This window comes from Alosa pseudoharengus, unplaced genomic scaffold, assembly GCF_046254945.1.
Source record: "Alosa pseudoharengus isolate Yale_2024_CS ecotype anadromous, Long Island Sound unplaced genomic scaffold, YU_APseudo_1.1 YU_APseudo_1.1_scf_18, whole genome shotgun sequence".
Classification (NCBI taxonomy): domain Eukaryota; kingdom Metazoa; phylum Chordata; class Actinopteri; order Clupeiformes; family Clupeidae; genus Alosa; species Alosa pseudoharengus.
Genome location: NW_027468650.1, coordinates 855,685 through 875,485, shown reverse-complemented (window position 1 = coordinate 875,485; position 19,801 = coordinate 855,685). Strand labels below are relative to the sequence as shown.

The following is a 19,801-nucleotide window of genomic DNA, read 5'->3' as shown; positions in this document are numbered from 1 at the left end:
GCAGCATCGACGGGGCAACTCCTTTACCACAGTATGCAACGCAAATAATCTTAAAATCTCCTGATAGGCTAACAACTTTTTTTAACGTCACCCAAGACTGTGCTTATGTGCATATGTGCGATGTGCATAATCTTTGTTTATGTAGTCGTGAGACGTGACAACGCGTGTGCATTTCAGGCCGCATGCCTGAAATGCGTTGTCACGATAAACAAATCTTGCACACAGGAAGAAAGCTATTAGGTCTTTTTTACATTTTACTTTATTCTCAAAAAACAAACGTTTGCATCATGTAAAGCAGACCTGTTGGTTACCCAACATAATAAGGAATTTTAAATGTAAAGCTTCCAATGCATATCGCCCCCATGTGTCCGAACCCGAACCAAACCCGACTACAATTTCTAAATATTTGTCCGAACCAGACCCGACCCGTCGGGCTCGGGTCGGGTAGCCACACTCTAATATGTGTGTGTGTAGTGTGTATAGTGTGTGTAGTGTGTGCAGTGTGTAGTGCCTCGGCCTGACAGGGCAGTGATGACCATAACTACAACAAGCCTTTAAGTACTGTGGTAAACTTTGCAAAGTTGTGAAATATAATCGCATATTCCGTGTTTTGAATGTGGGCGACTGGCATTTAAATGTGTTCATAATAACGTGCTGCTTGGGATAAAACTAGCAGTTTTTCAGCCGAAACAGGGCCTGTGTATGTGTATGTGTGGGACCTGTCGAAACTAATCGCTGATTTCACTCGTCTTCTCATGCAGTTTTAAAAGAAGTAGATCGTTTTAGTGTGTGTAGTGTGTGCAGTGTGTAGTGATACAGAAGTAAATAGTTTTACAATATTTCAGTCAAGCCTTAGTTGGTTTAGACTACAACTGAACGTATGCAAAATGCAAAGTAACCTAAAGGGCTATTAATTCCTCTCTTCTCCTCTCCTCCTCCTCTCCTCCACTCGCCTTTCCTCTCAGGATGGGAGCCTGGGTCCTGAGTAAGCAGGTTGTGTGTTTATCTATGTGTGTGTGTGTGTGTGTATGTGTGAGTCCTGAGTAGCAGGTTGTGGCTGTAATTAGCAGGATGAAAAGCAGGGTAATATATCAGTCATCATGGTCCTGAGCGCGGTATGTGTGTGTGTGTGTGTGTGTGTGTGCGGAGCGGAGAGCTAACAGGAGCCACGCTGCCTGGAGGAAATGAGAGCGGTAAATGGTGTGTCGTAAATGTGCTGTTTACGGAGCGGCCGCGTCACTCTCTGGGGGGGCGTTAGCGGGGTTTTAGCGGCGTGCTGCGCTACTCACGTCTGAGAGGGGGCCGCGAGGGTAGCCACGGCGATCACAGGAGCACACCGCGAGCTCTTAGCAGAGCAACCACAGCAGCAATTACAGCTCGTCCTAAGCACTCACACACATCCCTCTATGTGTGTGTGTGTGTGTGTGTGTGTCTCGGCAATTACAGCTATATGAGTGTATCTGCGATTCCATTTGTGTGTCCAAACACACACACACAAACACACCACACACACACTCACTCATACACACACATGCACACTCACACACGCACACACACACTCACTCACTCACACTCACACACACACACACACTCACGCACGCACACATGCACGCACATTCACACACTCACACACACACTCACTCACACACAGAAATGCACACTCACACACACGCATGCATTCACACTCACACACACTCACACACACACACACTCACACGCACGTTAATGTGTTATCCTAATAGTTATTATAGTGGATGGAATCCACTATCTTGAAATCTCCTGGCTTCTTCTTATTATAACCTTTTTTTCTTTTTACCTTTTCAAGAATTAATGCGACTCTAACGTACAGACATGTTAAAATAACCGTTCTGAAGGTCTGGAGTGGGGCAAGAGATGTATTTTTTTTTAGATTTTTAAAAAAGTTTATACTTTTTGAGAAATAGGGGATTAAAAATGTTAAAAAGCTAATTTTCCCCCCATAAACTTCAAAGGCTGTGATGTCATAATGGCCTAAAGGCAGCTGCACTCTTTAAGCTCCCAGAGTAGTTCCCGGGCTAATCAGAACACTGGCACAGGTGTCACCTGTGAATTCAACCGTCTCAGCTTCTAATAGACCTCTGAAGTTCGCCTACAAAAAAGCTGCCATCTTTGACATCCGGTATCTGGCGATTTTTCCTATGGGAAAATAACATGGGGATTTTGAATTATCGCACCTGTTAAACTCTCACGGGGATGAAAAAGTCTGAAATGCAGACGTTTTCCTGAACGCACTTTTGTCCTCTGCCTTCGAGTGGATACTGTGATCTCCGGTACGTGAAGGCGGCACACTTAGATTTTTGCTACCCCAGAGCTAACTTTCAATGCAACTTGCCATAGGTAGTTAGCTTCAATTAACAACCGGATCTCCTTATATGGGCAAAGATGGCCGTTTTGGTTCTTTTTTGTAGGCGAACTTCAGAGGTCTATGCATACAATCTGGTGCTCCCTAAAACTACACATCCTGTTTAAGTGTTTCCCGTGTGTCAAAATAAAAGTCACAGCCATATCTCATGCTTTGCGCATTATATCTCAAGAATGCCTAGACATGGTGGGGGAACAAGATGTCGCCGTAGAGTGAGCAGCACGGTGCAGCAGCTCCAGTGGCTTTTCTTATCATTTTATGCTTAAATACGTGTTTGTACAATAGACATACAACCAAATTGTGAGGAAGGTACCCTAACATGAGCCTGGACACTTATTTTCTGCAAAAGTCAAACAGTATAGACAAAAAGGCGTTGAAAAGACTTCAGAAAAATACCCCGGCGAAACCTGGTGCCAGAGGTGAGCTAGCGGATATTAATGCAGGCATTGTGGAGCCTAGCATTATCCAGGCTTTGGATAATATAACAGACAATCTCACGAAAGTCATCGATACGAAAATTTCCACAGTTTTGGATGCCATTAAAGAACAGACTTCACAAATACAAGCTGTCGCCACATGCATCGAAGAGGCTGAAAAGCGAATAGTTGATGTGGAGGAAACAGCTCTAGCCTCCGAGGCTAGGATAGCATCACTTGAAAAGCAAGTTCGCGACATGCTTGAACACATAGATGACCTGGACAATCGGGGTCGTAGATGTAATGTGCGTATCGCTGGCTTACCCGAGGACTCAGAAGGGAAGGATCCAGTGAAATTCTTAGAAAGATGGATTCCTGAACACCTCCAAATGACGACCGAGTGAAGCTTGACCGGGTTCAAGGCCTTTGATCGTTAAGTTCCATAACTTTAGAGATAAACAGCGGGTAATGGAAGCGGCGAGGCGACTTGGTTCCCGCGTTCAAGACGTCTCTACAACCAAAGAGCCCAAAATATCCTTTTTCAATGACTTCTCAGCCGAGGTGGTTCGGAGACGCAAGGCATTTGACGATACAAAGGCACGGCTAAAGAAACTTAAGGTGACATATGCCTTGCTGTACCCGGCCACTTTAAGGGTGACAGTGGATGGTAAACAGAGAAGATTTGACTCTCCAACTGATGCCGCGCTGCTTGCGCATTCGCTGGAAGAGGAACGCAGAGGTAGGCTGAGCCAGATCGATGGGTCAGAGACAGATAGATTGGACACTGATTAGCCTAGCAGTTCTGTAGACCTGCGTGTATAATGTTGAGTGAATCGATCTTATTCTGTGTTTACCGCTGAATTCAACCAAAATCTTTTGTACATTCTATTTACATTTATTTAGCCATTGTGAGTGTGCTGCAGTAGGATTTTTCTTTCGTGTTTTGTTTGTAGTAGTGTTACTACTATGGCGAGGGATGAGGATTGGATAGCAAGCTCTTTAAGCTTGCTGTAGTGCAGTGGTCTCCAACACGGTGCCCGCGGGACGGCTATGAGGTGCCCCCAGCGCACCTTCTAAAAATAGCCAACAGGTCGCCTGCAGATCACGATCTAAAAACACCCTCCATTGTGAAGTTTTCAATATTTAAGTCTAGACCAGAACCATTTTAAGAATGTATGCAGCCATACATATGTAACATTAACTTTATATTGGTGATACCTTACAAATTGTAGCTGCGTTAAATTTTAGCCTTTGGCTCCAATCCGTTTCCCATTCAATCTTTAAACAACAACGGAAGCGGAGCGAATACATGCTGCTCGCACGCATACACAGTAAAGGGGAAAAAACTTGCTCGTCTGGTGTAGCCAATGGAGGCATATGTTTGCAAATGTTATATTCTATGTTCGTCAAATACGGTTCTTGCATGATTGTTCAAGGACTGAAAAACAATTGCTTTAGCTCACAGGCCTTTTCTCCTCCGTAGGCTACTGCCGTATAATAGCGCTGAACATTTTGTGGCATGCTTGACTGAGCAGGACTATACATTACCTTTTTTGTCGGATCATGGAGAGATTTCAGGTGTGCAATAACTTTAAAAGGAGTCTTCATATGTTAGGGTGGTGTGGGTGATTACTATTGAAATGTTAAAACCGAATTGTCCACTGAAATCAGAACTTAAACAACCCCTGAATTCATAATGGTGGGTGGGTATAAATTGGGTACACATTGTAACCCAAATTATTAATTGCACAAAAATATTGTTTTTTTGTTAAAAAAATAAGATTAGATTCCCCAGGCAAACTTTGAAATGAACAAACTGAACAAATATGTTGGTAGTGTTGCATATTGATTGATTAAAGTATTGAAGAATAAGATGAAAATACAGTTGCTTAATATATAAAGACATAGGCCTACAGAATATTGATAATTTAAAAGTAAAAATCACATAGGCCTATTATTTAGGAGGACTATCCTTGCAAAAAAGGGGTGAGGGTCTGTTTGTTTCAAATGAGTAGCCCTCCATATGATTTCGGGTCTTCAGGTAGCCCTCATTCCCAAAAAGGTTGGAGACCCCTGATGTAGAGGTTTAGTGTTCCCTGCAGGTTAGGTAGCAGGGATATCCCCCTTGAACTTTTAAGTTGGTCTTGGTTTTCTATGTATAATAGTTCCTGGTTGTATTACCAGTGTTGTTTTTCTCTTGGCTCAGTGAATTCATATCATGTTATATGCTTTTATTGGTAACACTTTATTTGAAGGGGTCTACATAAGGGTGACATGTAACCGTCATAAGAATGACATGACACATGTCATGCACATTAATGACACATTATTGATGTTTATGACTGTTGTCATAATGTGTCATTCGGTTTTTGGAATGTCAAGTTGACATTGTTTGGGTGTCATCATTATAACAACTTGACATTAGCCAAGATTACATTATTTGACGGTGTCTTTGTCATGACAACTTGACATTAGCCAAGAAAATGTAACCCGTTTACAATATGGTCATGACAACATCAGCCAAGAAAGAAATGCTAAGTGTTTGACATGATATTGTCATGACAACTTGACATAACTGTGTTTGGCCTGACTTATCTTCTAGGTTTATTAAGTGATGAGCTTGAACAATTGGCTGTCATGACACCATTATAAATTGGATATACATATTGAACATATTGAATGTGCATTGCATACATACAAAAAACAAATATGCCGTCTCAGGGAGAATCAAACCCCTCAGTCCCTCAAAACACACCTTAAAACGATTGAATGGTACTACTGGTTAGGAATCCGCCATCGTAATGGTGTGTTGGGTAGACTCGTGCATGATTTGAAAAAGCTGCAGAAATGATGGCAATGAAATGGTGCTTAAAGACTAGTATGTGAATAGTTTAATGCATGTTCCACATGCACAGTTAGGTTAGCTGGCATGGTAACATGTCCATGTATTATGGTTTTGCAAAATTCATTGCTGAAATAAACTCTTTTAAAGGGAAACTTGGCAGAATTAGCTATATTTCCCCTCTGCTGGAGAAATTGTGCATTATGCTATTTCAAACTGTGAAAAAAGGTAACGATAAAGCACATGGATTTGTTTACAAGCTAGCGAAACGGTTAGCATAAGTTCGGCAGAACAATGTGGATGTTACAAGGTAAGAAACACGATTTAAAACTAGTTTCTTGTCTCTCACTTCCATTTCCGGGACGGTAGTCTCAATGTTGCAAGGTTGGTTTTTCGCCTGGGGACACTAGGGGCAGCGGGGAAAGTCACCATTTTCACCAGAACAGGTCATTTAACCATCCAAATGATTTCTAAACGGGTTTATTACGTTGAAATAGTTGCTAAGTTCCCCTTTAAGTCATGACTTAATTTATAATGGTGTCATAACAGCCAATTGTTCAGGCCCATCACTTCACAAACCTAGAAGATAAGTCAGGCCAAACACAGTTACATGTCAAGTTGTCATGGCAATCACTGCATGAAAAGTGTGATTTTCGTCCCCGTAAACGACCGGAGATCTCCCTCATTTTCGGTAGTTGACGACAATTTGCAACCCGCGCTTGTCGCCGTTTGTCTGTGCCACAAATTGTCGGAACCGAACAATGACGTATGTGGAGAGCTTTCAGAGTGCTAATGGCCCTAATTAGCATATGAATGCAGCGAAACCGCGGCTGGCCAGGTCTGGCTTGAATATCCTTACTCAGTATTGGATGAAACCACTACTTTCAAACAAGTAAAATCACTCCTGATTGGCAGCAAAACCACACCTGGCCAGGCCAGGCTTGAATTTCCTTACTCAGTATTGGATGAAACCACAACTTTCAAACAAGTAAAATCACTCGTGATTGGTTGGCAGATCTGTCACTATTCGTCACCCTGCCTCATAATAAATGTATATATATATAAATATATATTAATTTATTTATTCATATTAAGCTGTATATTCATGTCATTGTTATCCTATGTAGGCTACCATCAAGGACATGAATGAATTTATAGAGGAAATGAACATTTGCCAGGAACATGTTTATGCAAAGAAAGAGCTTTATTAAAACAAACACAACTATATACAAAGCGAGGATCTGCCCACACATGGGTGGAGGATGATCCAAAAACTACAACTCAGCGAACTGTCCGTTTGCCTCCTCTGGGTTGTCAGTAACTGGCGCTGTTCTTTCCGAGGCAGGTCCGTTGTGCAGACGCCTATTGTGCGTGGCTCTGTACTTCGGAGTCGCCTCTTACCGGGACTGCAGCTTCGCACAGAGTTCAGAGAGCTCCAGCCTACGAAATGACGGCGACCGTACAATCCATCCAGAGACCCCACCAACAACGCCATCTTCTTCGTCAGACAGTTCCACCTCGTCATCTGCTAGCACACTCTGTCTCCATTCCAGCAGCTGTAAAAAACAATGAATCAGTACTGTGCAATGATGCACTGCGTATGGACACAACACTATCAATGCACCAAATAAAGTCTTACCCTATTTCTTCTCGCTCGACTCCGAGCTGAACTCTTCGCAGCTTCCGCCCGCAATGAGTTTTCTGGCTGGGTATACCTAAAACTCCTGCGTACCGTCTCGTAATATGTCTTACAGGCGGCTGGAAAACAATTAAATGAGAGTGGTATCAATAAAAATCAAACGCAAGTCACAGTAACATTAAACAAGGAAGGAGAAACAGTAAAAAAAAAAGTCACTTACACACAATGTCGTCTTTCAACATCGTGTAAATCTGGACTTGCAGATATTGCTCCGAGCAAATAGGAGGCCACCGCCTCATTATGAGGAGAGATTAGTCTGTGAAAACAAAATGTACAGTTATGATCGGTATCTATCCTATGGTATCTATACGTATCTATTTCCTTATACCGCAGAATGAAAGCATATTCTTTAAATCTTACCCTTGCTCCGGTTCGTAGCGCCTGCAATTTGTCTCCGAGTTGTGAAGACGGCGTACTGCTTCCTGTAAATGACGACACAAAAAAATACACTTTAATAAAGCTGGTTCTGCTCACTTGTTCTTTTGCAAGGCTACTAGGCTACTCTTAGCTTTGGTTTTAGGCTAGGGTACTTTTAGCTTAGCTAGCAGTCATCGAACATATTCTTACCGCAAGCTTGGGATTGTGCACCAGTCTTCTCTTCTTAAAGTTTGTCTCTCCCGCACAGTTTTTCGACTCCAGAGGAGCCAACCGGTCCTCTATGGACAGCAACCTAGAGTTTACCTAATTGCTTGAATGACTTGCAGACAGCTCCGAGCAAAGAGGAAGTCACGACCCCATTAGGAGGCAAAGTTAGTCTGTGAAAACAAAATGTACAGTTAAGATCGGTATCTATCAACGTAGCCTATCTATTTCCTTATAGCCTACAGCAGAATGAAAGCATAGTATTCTTTAAATCTTACCATTGCTCCGGTAGCGCCTATGTGTCTCCGAGTGAACCCTGGTAGGCTACGGCGGCTCTGATTTCCCGAAAGCAGATGTCCATTCTCCTGGCGAGACAAGTAACCACTCATCTGGCACTAGATCCAATGCTCTCCATTCTTCCAAGCAAAAAGGGAAGTGCTCGTTTAAAGGTCCCCTCTTCTAGAAGGAATGAGCGCAGACGATCGCGGGCGCGTTGTTTATGATTCACATCCACATACTTCCAAATAACGTGAAGTAGTAGCCTAATGAAACTGTAGGCTAGCCTTACTGTTCTGCTGAATCCAAGTACAGCTCGCTGCAGCCTGTGGGAAGGCGAGGCTTGGAGATGCTCCTCTCTGAATTTGCCGCCGCACACTGACTGTTGTTTATCCTATCAGCTGTTCTGGTGGAAGCGCGACCACAGTGCAACCACTGCTCACTAGAGGAAGTGTCTCCCCTGCTGGCGTGGGGGCGTAACGGTTGGACTTAGTGGTTTATTGAAGTGACCCTGCTGTGGCGTATAGACTGAGAATGTTTTGGACTGTGTAAATAGTCTACTACCAGGGAAACAGCCAATCTATTTCCCTGGTAGTAGACTATTTACACAGTCCAAAACATTGGCTATTTCCCTGGTAGACTATTTACACAGTCCAAAACATTCTCAGTCTATACGCCACAGCAGGGTCACTTATATAGGTATATATTTTTTATTCAACAAAAATATATGCAATTTTGCATATATTTTTGTTGAATGAAGATAGTGATAAAGACAATCATTTTTTAAATATTTGCCTCTGAAATTCTCATTGTGTTGGTGTGAAGGGAAAATCTGAATCTAAACTCTATCGACTGTTTTAAGTCAGGTTACATTATTGGAGCTTGCAGGGAACAGACATGTCATACCCAGCATCATTTCTGCCTGTTGAGCGTATTACTGGGAGTTGTTTAAGCAAGACCAAAGGCCATAGTCATGCCAGCATGCACAGTTCACTCTCCCTGCTACCCTGATTTGCATTTGTATAGCTCACAGCATTTTCATTTACATGTTAAAGCCTCCCCTAGAATTAGGAGGAGGGGGGTCGTGGGCGGACGACTGCCAAGCAAGGCCCCCGTCAATTTCTGACAATTCATGGCAGTTTTCGGCATTGCCTGCAAACTGCCGCGAACAGCCATTAAACTGAACTTCCACGACAATCTACAGTGCCGCATACTGACGGAAATCACACTTTTCATGCAGTGAATATCATGCCAAATGTCAAGTTGTCATGACAATATTGTAAACGGGTTACATTTTCTTGGCTAATGTCAAGTTGTCATGACAAAGACACCGTCAAATAATGTCATCTTGGCTAATGTCAAGATGTCATAATGATGACACCCAAACAATATCAACTTGACATTCCAAAAACCGAATGACACATTATGCCAACATTCATAAACATCAACTAGATGTACCGCAGAACGGTACAAAATATGACCGCCGCCCAGTCCAGCACATTTTTTCCACAAAAATAAATCACGCTGAAAGGCCTGTATGATTCTAGCTGTCTCACTAAATTGCATTATCCACACTCAATTCTCACTGATATCTGCTAGACAACAAGTACCAAAACATGATTAGTTCATAGATTTCACATGTAAAATTCATTTTATACAACCCCACCTCCATCTTGCCTGTTCATAATTCTGAGAAATTCTTGAATTGTGTGCATGTGTGCATGTACATGTTTATGTTATGCATGTGTGTGTGTGTGCGTGCTTGTGTGTGTGCCTGCGTATGTGCCTGTGCATGCAAGCATACATATGTCTACTGTGTGAGTATGTGTCATACGTATGATTACTGTGAATGTATGTGTATGTGTGTGTGTGTGTATCTGTTTGTGCACATGTGTGCACATGAAATGGGTTAACATGACCCCTGGAGGCAAACATACGGAAAAAAATGGTCATCCTAGGCCCTACAGTTCTCAAGATATTCACAGAGAACTGTGTCTGCCCTACCCTCCTTTCGGGGGGTCCAGTCCAGCGGGGGGGCTACAGATCAAAACGAAAAATTACGGTTCCATGCTATCCATGTGGGGGTACATGCCCACCAAGTTTTGTGTACCCCGGTCTTTCAGTGTTCCGGGAATCCTTGTTGGTGTACGTCACTAAATGTACACATAAATTATTTTATTGTAAGGCCCCCCATGAACGAAAGTACACAAAACTTGGCATGCATTCGGAGGGTGTCATAATGATCCTACACTTTTAATTTCGTGCAGTTTTGACCTTGTCAGCCAGAGATATTGTGATGAAAACACCTAATTTTTTGCTTTTTAATTTTTAACTAGGTGGCGCTATACATGAAATAAGTGGTAATGGGATGGGTTGACATGCCCCCTTAAGACCAACATACATAAAAAAGGTGGACCTCCTAGGCCCTACGGTTATCGAGATATTCACAGAAAACTGTCTCCGGCCACCTACAGGCCAGTTGGTGTTTAGTAACATAAATTAATTTATTCCCCATGAACGGAATTCCACGAAACTTGGCGTGCATACAGAGGGTGTCATAATGATCCTACACTTCCAATTTTGTACAGTTTTGACAGATACCTTCAATTACAACACCTCATTTTTGGTTATGGAATGGGTTGACATGGCCCCTTGAGATCAACATACAAAAAAAAAATGGTCCTCCTAAACCCTACGGTTTTCGAGATATTCACAGAAAACTGTGTCTGCCCTACCCTCCTTTCGGGGGGTCCAGTCCAGCGGGGGGGCTACAGATCAAAACGAAAAACGATGGTTCCATGCTATCCATGTGGGGTTTCATGCCCACCAAGTTTCGTGTACCCCGGTCTTTCAGTGTCCCGGGAATCATTGACAGAAATTTGGGCATGCGAAAAAGAGAAAAAAAAAAAAATCTGACTAAACCTATATGACCGCCGCTTCGCTGCGCGGCGGTCATAATAAGACTTTAATGTCATTTAGTCAATTGGTTGAGAAGTATAACATCCCCAGACAGCATTTATTCCGTTATCTACAAATAAGACATTACATATTGCAAAGCACAACTCTCACTGATAACTCTGAACCATCTCCCTTGGAGAGGGTTTTGTTTGGAACATTTGGGAGGATGTCTATTAGACTACTTTATAGAGCCTTATGTGTACTACCAGCTATAGCTTTGCAGGATCTTAGAGGAAAATGGGAGACTGAACTTTCTATTGCAATAAAGGATAATGAATGGTGTGATATGTGGACCTATGATAACTCAATTTCAGTTTGTAACCGGGCTAAATCAATACAGTTCAAGATTTTACATAGAATGCACATATCTCCCAATCGCAGGCATCTGTTTAATTGCACTTTGTCACCTATGTGTTTGAAATGTAAAACAGAAGTCGGTACTCTGACTCACTGCTCATGGTCATAAACTGCAGAGATATTGGTCTGATATTGTAACAGAAATGGAAAAGATATTGAGTGTGAAGCTGGAAAAGATATTGAGTGTGAAGCTGGAACTGGATCCTATGTCTCTTAATCTTGGTCTACCAGCTAGATTTGGGATGTTAAAATACTTTATTGTATCCTAACATATGCAGCTAGGAAAAATGTTCTGTTGCGATGGATCAGTGATAAAGTGCCAACTATTAAGGGTTGGCATGAAGTATTGTCTGACATGATACTTTTAGAATACCTGACATGTGTAATGCGTTCAAAATCGAACCAATTTTTTAAGATTTGGGAACCTCACTTGAATTTCTTGGACCCTAGTGTCTCTGACATTATGTTACAGGGATTTTTGGAAAGGTCATAAAGGATTGCTTATTACTGTTTATGTAACTTTGTGTAACTGTCATCATTTTATTTTTTGTAATGATTATTGTTAGCCTAGAAATCTAGACACACCCTAGCGGCAGCAAATTACATTTGCTTCCAGGGCTAGTCTAGCAACTCTCCGTTGGCTTGTGAGCTCGAAAAATTAAACTTCTATCAGGCCAATCAAATCGTGTATAGAGTCGTTAGGTGGGCTTAACATAATGATTGGTGGCAGAGTTGCAACGGTTTGGCTTGAATTCCCTGCTACTTGAAAACAAAGAAGATGGATGTTGCTGTTGGCCAACAGTGTGACATGAGATAAGCTTGTTTTAAAATGGCAAAAGTTTGAACTAGCCAACTAGCTCCGCTGGTGGGAAAACGCATGGGACTCAGCGCTGTCCTATTGCGTGCAGAGGGAATTTGAAAGACAACCGATTATCCCGCCCCTCGGACTGAGCACTGCGAGTCTGGCTGGTCAGGCTAGATTATTGTAATGATGTGTGTGAAACTGAGCCATTGTTGTTGTTGTTGTTGTTGAGTGTTAGGTTTAGGGTGTGTGTTTTTTGTTGATTGTCTCTAATTCTTTCCCTGTGTAGGGGATTTGTAGTAGTTATACCTTTTTGTGTTGTCAAAAAGTGAAAATCAATAAAAAATATATATAAAAAAAAGAATGCCTTGACATACATGCCTGAAATTTGGTATGAGTGTTTGTATGGACTCAAAGATGAAGTGAATTGATGTTAGAGGTCAAAGGTCAAATGTCAAGGTCAAAAACACCTTGAGTGTTATATCTCAAGAACGCCTTGACACACAAGGTTTTTTGGTACGAGGGTTTGTATGAAGTTAAAGATTAAGTGATTCAATGTTTTTTTTTCCAGGAATCTCCCCACCATCATTAAGCCAGCAGCTTTCCATCCACTATTGTAATTCCTCTGGCATTATATTTCTAGTTGTTATAGTTATATTAATAGTTATTGTTATAGTTATCTCAATAGTTATTGTTGTAGTTATAGTTATCTTAATAGTTATTATTATAGTTATCTTAATAGTTGTTATCTTAATAGTTATTGTTATAGTTATTGTTATAGTTATTGTTATAGTTATCTTAATAGTTATTGTTGTAGTTATTGTTCCTGCTGTGAATGGCCCTTAACCCAGACTATAAACCACCATCATCAGTCTAATACGCATCTCTCCTTGTATATGTAACTTTCTCTCTCTCTCTCTCTCTCACACACACACACCTGACTATGACACTATGTCCCAACCATATCCTGTTATTACTGACTGCTGGCTTTGAACCATCTCATACCTCCAGTTAGATATGTCCAGTTTGAATCATCTCACGCGCTTCTGTCAACATCTACTTAGAAAAAACAAGTAATTGATTCTTGAAAAAAAGTCTCTAAAAGACTCAAAGCAATGACCTCACGTAGCCCTAATCCCAACCCCAGAACGCCCCCCCCCACACACACACACATCCCACAGAAACACAACCATGGCATCATCTTGATTGCCCCTAGTGTATGACACACACACACACACACACACACACACACACACTGTAAACATGACTGCTGAAACTCCCCAAACATAATTACACCATGTTTGCTCTTCACATGCGACGTGCTGCTACTGTGTGTTCAGGGCTCTGGCATATGTGTGTGTGTGTGTGTGTGTGTGTGTGTGTGTGCGTGCATATTTCATTTCCAATTTAATATCACTTATAGAGCACCAAAACATTACATGTCTCATGGCGCTTTACAGAGGCCCATGATTAACAGGGCTGAGGAAACATGTAGGAAGAAACCTCGAGCAGATCCACGACTCAAAGGCCTGACCCATCTGCCTAGGGTCAGTTACAGAACAGTAAGGTCTGTTTACATGATAAATGAATAAGTTAGTTAGGTGTAGAGAATAGAACATGGTATTTAAAGCCACCTGAGGTGTCTTGAATTTCCCCTGGGGATCAATAAAGTATCTATCTATCTATCTATCTATCTATCTATCTATCTATCTATCTATCTATCTATGTTACAAAGAGGTGGGATGGTTACATATCCAGTATAATAATGCATGAATCCTATTTAGTGTCAGAAAGTTCAAATAGTCCAGTGTAGGAAATGGAACTGTCCAGGGGGATTAGGAATAGTCATAGGGCAAGTGGTGGGTCGCTAGGCTGCGCTGGCCAGGAATCTGGGCAGGGGGACAGCAATAGGTGATGATGGGGCAGTCATAGGGATGGGACTTCAGCAAGAGCAACAGGCGATGATAGGGCAGTCGTAGGGATGGGACTTCAGGTGAGATGAATGAGATGAGGGCCAAACACAAGGATGGCTGATGACTGGTGATGGTTATACCTCACAAGTGAGGTAAGGGGGAAGAGAGAGAGATATAGAGTGGGTTAATATTACTATAAATCAAAATGGGTAATATCAATAGAGTGAGAGTTGAGAGAGAGAGAGGGGAGAGGAGGGGTTGTATGCCGTGACACATGAAAAGTCAATGACAGCACTATGCTATTATAATAGCAGCATGGTGACAGCAATATGCTATAGCAGCATAACTAAGGCATGGTGAAGGGTAGTCAACACCAGCGCAGGTATGGTCAGTGACCACCGTCGCACGCATGACTGGGGTGCCAGTCACACAAGAACACAGCAGGGTGGTCCATTCCAAAAAACCCTGAGGTGGTTGCAGTTACACAATGCACCATACCTAACTATGGGAGGCACTAAAGAGGTGTGTTTTAAGTCTAGACTTAAAAATAGGGAGGTTGTCTGCTAATGGAATAGAGGAAGGGAGATTATTCCAGAGGAGGGGTGTGCAGTAGCAGAAAGCTCTGCCTCCTACTGTAGTTTTTGAGATTCTTGGGATTACAAGAAGTCCAGTATTCTGTGATCGTAGTGGTCTAAGTGGGTTATATGGGACTAGGAGGTCTTTAATATATTCGACCATTAATGGCTTTGTATGTTAGAAGTAATATTTTGAAGGCAATGCGACTTTTAACAGGTAGCCAGTGTAAAGATGCTGGGGGAAATATGTAGCCTGGGTGCCATTAAGAACTTAGTCCCGCCCACAACATTTGAGGTCGGGAAGTTCGGTCTGGCATTACTCCATTGTGGAGCAAGTATGCGCACCCTAGATCGGGCGGACCAATCAAATCAGGCTTTACGATGATGGACAAGTGAGCAACAGCGCCTGGTCTATCACGTCATCTGAGCAGCTTAGATTAGGCTTATGTTTGAAACAAAAACGCTGTGGCTAGAAGGATACATGGCTTTTAAGACCCCATATGGAAAATATTATTTAATGAGGTTTTATCACTGAAAACGAGTATTTCTGAAAACTTTGGCCAAAGTTAAGATCTGGGAAAACTCGTGGTTTCACTTTCATCAAGGGAAAACAGCGCTGTTGCATTGCGACATGTTCCCTCGTTCGTTTGAAATATGATTGACCACCTGTTCGAGGGATTTGCGACAGCCTTTCCCAGCTGTTTAACATGTTTGTAGCATATCACTGTTTAACAGAATTATTTTTAAAAACGGAATTTCCAAAGTCGGACAGAAATCATGGGAGTTGTACTGGAATCGCGACGCGCTCCCGTCAACTAGATTGTTAAGTGTAAGGTGCCAATCTTAGCGGTTTTAAGTCAGTCGGAGTCAGTCCTTTTCTAGTTTTGCCGTTACGACAATATCAAACATGTTTGATATTATCGCAAGTCTTTCTAGTCGTGACTCATGCAAATAGTGATGAGAACTATAAAAACCAATAGTGACCTCTCTCTCCAACACCAAACAGGAAGAGGCAAAGTAGGCGACAGCTGTAGCCTATATGATTATTTGTTATTCTTATAATATTTGTCATTTCTTATACATATTTAGTCGGCTCTTCCACGTGACAGAACAACTCTATATCGGTTAGGGATGTCACGCATGAAACAATGCTGCAGAAACACGAAAATATGACTTTGAGTTTAGTAGGCTATCATTTTCAGTTCCTGTTTATCTATTGCACGATGGGTAATAATTTAAAGGAATCGTGTTGCAGTCTTGTAAATAGTGACCCTGCAAGATCCCTAGTCATTGCAAAATCATAGTCTGTGACTTAAAACTCTACTACTTGTCTTTAGATGTGAGAGGGTCTGAGACTGTAGTCTTTCAAAAAGTAGTCTGAGACTGTAGTCTTTCAAAAAGTAGTCTGAGACTGTAGTCTTTTCCAAATCTTTGCAAATCTTTCCAAAGTCTGTCAGTGTAAGGAGGGCTTAAGTTATAATCCAACTTGTACAATCCATTAATCATTACTGATGTACTTTACTGTTGTGCAGTAGGCTATGTTTGTGTTGTATTCAGTGGGCTATGTTTGTGTTGTATTCAGTGGGCTATGTTTGTGTTGTATTTACAGTAGTAGGCTATGTTTGTGTTGTATTTAGTAGTCTATGTTTGTATTGTGCAGTAGGCTATGTTTGTGTTGTATTCAGTGGGCTATGTTTGTGTTGTATTCAGTAGGCTATGTTTGTGTTGTATTCAGTGGGCTATGTTTGTGTTGTATTTAGTAGGCTATGTTTGTGTTGTATTTAGTAGGCTATGTTTGTATTGTGCAGTAGGCTATGTTTGTGTTGTATTCAGTGGGCTATGTTTGTGTTGTATTTAGTAGGCTATGTCTGTGTTGTATTGTGCAGTGGGCTATGTTTGTGTTGTATTGTGCAGTGGGCCATGTTTGTGTTGTATTCAGTGGGCTATGTTTGTGTTGTATGCAGTGGGCTATGTTTGTGTTGTATGCAGTGGGCTATGTTTGTGTTGTATTCAGTGGGTTATGTTTGTGTTGTATTCAGTAGGCTATGTTTGTGTTGTATTCAGTGGGCTATGTTTGTGTTGTATTCAGTGGGCTATGTTTGTGTTGTATTGTGCAGTAGGCTATGTTTGTATTGTGCAGTAGGCTATGTTTGTGTTGTATTCAGTGGGCTATGTTTGTGTTGTATTGTGCAGTAGGGGTCCGTTGCACAAAAGCAGAATTAAGACATCCGGGATAAGTTACTGAGCTGCGCTCAATGAATCCAAAACACGATCGTACAGGCTTAATTGGTTGCACAAAGAGCAAGCCAGGATGAGCAGACACGGATTCATCAAGCCAGGTGAAACCTATCCTGGATAAGTGCGCGCTCACGGCTCCCTCAAATAGACCCCGCCACCGATCACAGATTCACTGATTCACCATGGCAACTAGAGGGGCTTCGTTGCTTCTTCTACGGTGTGAAGTAGGTAGATAGCCTTCTCACAACAGCAACAAACAGCAACACCTCTGTTAAGGAGAATATTGCAACTAGTACCGCGACCACCACGCGTGAAATGGTTAGGCACTCCCGTGACGTCACATTGTCGCATATGCAGGTCGGGAATGGCGAGTATGTAAAAGTTATTTAATGATCACAAACGTTTAAATAATGACAGTGGGTCTAGGTATATGTGATAACAATGTGTAGTGGGCAGTGGAAAAATTATTGGTTTCCGTTTGTGGTGACTGCTGACTGAGATAAGGGATGAGATTAAATAGATCCTGGAATTTAGCCTGGTCTGGAGCAGGCTAGCTCCACAGAATAAATCGCCATGGTAACTTATACCATAACATATCCTGCTGCCCCCTATCCCGCTTTTGTGCAACTGGATCACGGATAAATTGAGCCAGGATAACCAAGATATCCCAGCTTAATCCCTTATCCTAGTTTTGTGCAATAGGCCCTAGGTTATGTTTGTGTTGTATTCAGTAGGCTATGTTTGTGTTGTATTCAGTAGGCTATGTTTGTGTTGTATTCAGTGGGCTATGTTTGTGTTGTATTGTGCAGTAGGCTATGTTTGTATTGTGCAGTAGGCTATGTTTGTGTTGTATTCAGTGGGCTATGTTTGTGTTTTATTCAGTAGGCTATGTTTCTGTTGTATTGTGCAGTGGGCTATGTTTGTGTTGTATTGTGCAGTGGGCTATGTTTGTGTTGTATTCAGTAGGCTATGCTTGTGTTGTATTGTGCAGTGGGCTATGTTTGTGTTGTATTGTGCAGTGGGCTATGTTTGTGTTGTATGCAGTGGGCTATGTTTGTGTTGTATTCAGTGGGCTATGTTTGTGTTGTATTCAGTAGGCTATGCTTGTGTTGTATTGTGCAGTGGGCTATGTTTGTGTTGTATGCAGTGGGCTATGTTTGTGTTGTATTCAGTAGGCTATGTTTGTGTTGTATTGTGCAGTAGGCTGTTTGTGTTGTATTCAGTGGGCTATGTTTGTGTTGTATTGTGCAGTAGGCTTAGCCTGGTTAGTATCAGACCTTGTCAATTGTAATGGAGATTGGGACTGGACAAGGTTCATTCCCCTTCCATGTCCAAGGGGCGTCACCAAACAGACACTGGGGGCGTCACTAAACAGACGCTGATCAAAATGCTTCTGGACGCAATTGGACAAACCTGAAACCAATCAAGAGTACTGAAGGAGGTGGATTTTGTAGAGCAACAGAAAAATATATCTAAACAAACGAGTGTTTTTCAAAAACTGCTTCAAAGTCATCATGTTAAGCCTGCTTCAACGGTTGTGATTGGTGCCCGGGTTTTAAGAACATTGGAAATGAGAGTGAATGGCCTCTTTGCCAGACGGACCTGCAGGGTAAATTCAAATTTGCCAAAGGTTTGTCTGGGTTTTTCCAGACTAGAGTAGGTTACTTGTGTTACAATCAGCAGTAGGCTACTTATATTGTATACTGTCAGATTAGTGTGTTTCCACCACAATATCTATGAGTGACACAAACCAATCAACAGAAAAAGACAAAATCCAAGGCACTTGTGTCTTGTAAAAAATAGACATAACCCCCCCCCCCCCCCCCATCACCATACATGGCTCAACACGCTTCATCTGGCTCTATGCAGATGACATTTGGCTTTTTCTCTCCAATACTGAAACATCACTCTCCTCTGCTCTTTCCTCTGTGCTATCTTTGTTTGAGCAATTTAAGGACTTAGCCGAAAGGTCTGCTGCTGCTCTGAACCTTCTGTTAATGTGACATCATTCATACTTGAGGTTGTACACATCCTTTTGTTAATATTTTCTTTATTGATGTCACCCAAACTTCAACTTTCTGTATGCCTCTGAACTCACACAAATTGTAATGCACCATTTAACCAGTGGTGTAGTCTAGTTAGCTGTAGTGGTGGGTATACTGTGAGCAACCCCAAATGTTATTAAATACGTATCCTTGCCTATTTTAAATGGGTATACTGAGATGATGATGCTTTTTAAATGGGTTTACTGTGTAGTCCTGTGTATCACATAGACTATACCACTCCATTTAACTGCCTTGGTATTTAAAAGTCAGAGGCCATTGCTTAGTATTTAACAGTAGCCTACACAAAGATGTAGAAGTTAGAAGAATATTAATATCAGAATAGTTATTGGTTGATACTAAATCAATATTGAATGTTTTTTATTCCTTTTGTGTGATCTATCATTCAGAATGCTGCAACATGACTGGTCTTCAATCAGCCAAAGAGGACACATCGTAACTCCTCTCCTAGTTACTCTCCATTGGCTCCCTACAGTAGCCAGAATTACATTTAAATCTCTCACTTTGGCCTATAGGACACTGACTTGATCTGCTCCTTGTTATTTTAATTCAATGATCAAGATGTACATCCCCAACCGCCCACTGCGGTCTTCAGATGAGCATCTGTTGTGTCGGCCAGTCTTAAACGCTAGGTCAAATTCAAGACTCTTCCTCAGTGGTTCCATGTTGGTGGAATGAG

At 41.8% G+C, this 19,801-nt stretch overlaps 1 long non-coding RNA gene across 2 annotated transcripts; it reads right to left on the bottom strand.

The window, feature by feature from the left end:
- Window positions 1–7,308: 7,308 nt before the first annotated feature.
- Window positions 7,309–8,687, bottom strand: LOC143131550 (uncharacterized). 2 transcript variants are annotated; one of them, XR_012988119.1, is made up of 5 exons: window positions 8,509–8,687; window positions 8,219–8,399; window positions 7,926–8,113; window positions 7,519–7,780; window positions 7,309–7,417 (listed from the first exon to the last, which is right to left on the bottom strand). It is a non-coding gene; the product is annotated as an uncharacterized LOC143131550 (long non-coding RNA). The 2 variants fall into 2 exon arrangements; XR_012988118.1 differs by having other exon boundaries at window positions 8,219–8,687.
- Between the last annotated feature and the right edge of the window lie 11,114 nt (window positions 8,688–19,801).